Below are 1837 nucleotides of genomic sequence, written 5' to 3'. Positions count from 1 at the left end.
GAGGCCAAGTTTTCGGCGTCAGTAACAGCAAGTAGGGGGTTGAAATTTCTTGAAGTTTCCCACATTACATGTAGAATGGTGTGTGCTTTCACCAGTTTGGACCGCTGAGATAAACGGGGAAGAGTGCTTACATCTCATACACCCCTGTGATTGGGCGGCTATGACCAGAACCCTTCCAAGCGAGGATCCAGAAAGACTGCCTTCTCTTCCATTTCTCACAGACAGGACATCTTGCTCTGGCATTTATTATTTTACTATTTAGAAGTTGTCTTGGTCCAAATGTGTAAGAAGGGCAAAAGATAAAGGCATAGATGGATACACACACATGCACATACACACCAGGATTCTTACTCAGAATTGTTAGTGGTGCTTTTGAAATCTTTCTGCAAAGCAGAGGTGCAACTTAAACCCATGGCCTTTTGAGTTCCTGTTGCCTCAAATACTGCTTCATGTTCATATCCATCTAGAAATGTCACAGATTTATGCCCACTTGACTTAGTCAAGTAATAATGGTAATGTATAAAGACAATAATAATGGTAACAATAACAAAAACCCAGCCCCTGGACCCAATAGAAGCTGTCACTCTCTAGACCTCCTTTCAGCTTCACCTGAGAAATTCTCTCTGCTCTCCTCTTTCTTCAAAGTTCACTTAAGTGTCTGGGCTTCTGTGAGCCTTTGGTGATTCCCAGGCAAAAATCATCATTCAGGCTCTATGCTTCCATGGCAATTTGCCCCTGAAATTTGTCTTCTGTCACGTGATATTAAAATGAACTATTTTTGCTTCTTCTTATAAGACTGTGAGGTCTTTAAAGGCAGAGAACAAGTCATTTGTTGTTCCAAGGGCCCAGCACACGTCCTCGATAATGCTTAGTTGAACTAAATGGAATTTATTTGAATTGAGTTAAACTGGCTCATTAACACAAATTTCAGACATGAATATATTCCAAGGTATATGATATGAAGGTTATTTGATAATATCTCTGCAATATCAAAAGACCAAGGAGCAAATATTCTCATGAGCCATGTCCAGGTTTGCAATCCACCTGATCGCATATGCGTACTGTGTGCAAGGCAGTCTCAGCTGGGTGCACAAGATTTATAATTTTGTGTTATAAGAATGTGATAAGGGGCTTCCCTGGTGGCGCAGTGGTTGAGAGTCCACCTGCCAATGCAGGGGACACGGGTTCCTGCCCCGGTCCGCGAAGATCCCACATGCTGTGGAGCGGCTGGGCCTGTGAGCCATGGCCGCTGAGCCTGCGAGTCCGGAGCCTGTGCTCCGCAATGGGAGAGGCCACAACAGTGAGAGGCCCGCATACCGCAAAAAAAAAAAAAAAAAAAAAAGAATGTGATAGGGACTTGCCTAGTAGCGCAGTCATTAAGAATCCGCCTGCCAACGCAGGGGACACAGGTTCGAGCCCTGGTGCGGGAAGATCCCACATGCCGCGGAGCAACTAAGCCTGTGCGCCACAATTACTGACCCTGTGCTCTACAGCCCGCGAGCCACAACTACTGAGCCCACGTGCCACAACTACTGAAGCCCGCGCGCCTAGAGCCTGTGCTCCACAACAAGATGAAGCCACCGCAATGAGAAGCCCACGCGCTGCAACGAAGAGTAGCCCCCACTCGCTGCAGCTAGAGAAAGCCTGCGCACAGCAACGGAGACCCAACGCAGCCAAAAATAAATAAATTAAAAAAAAAAAGAATGTGATAGAGTGAGGCAATTTTGAAATGATGGCTAAAATATTGTGTGAGATGTTTCGTGTAGATGCCATGTGTTGTTCACAAAGTTGTCTCAAATTAGAACTATAAATTTAACCATAAGTTCGAGACAGTCTA

The sequence above is a fragment of the Monodon monoceros genome, unplaced genomic scaffold (genome assembly GCF_005190385.1).
Source record: "Monodon monoceros isolate NGI ecotype Baffin Bay Population unplaced genomic scaffold, NGI_Narwhal_1 Super_Scaffold_21, whole genome shotgun sequence".
NCBI classification, from domain to species: Eukaryota; Metazoa; Chordata; class Mammalia; order Artiodactyla; family Monodontidae; genus Monodon; species Monodon monoceros.
Note: the sequence above shows the minus strand (reverse complement) of the source record.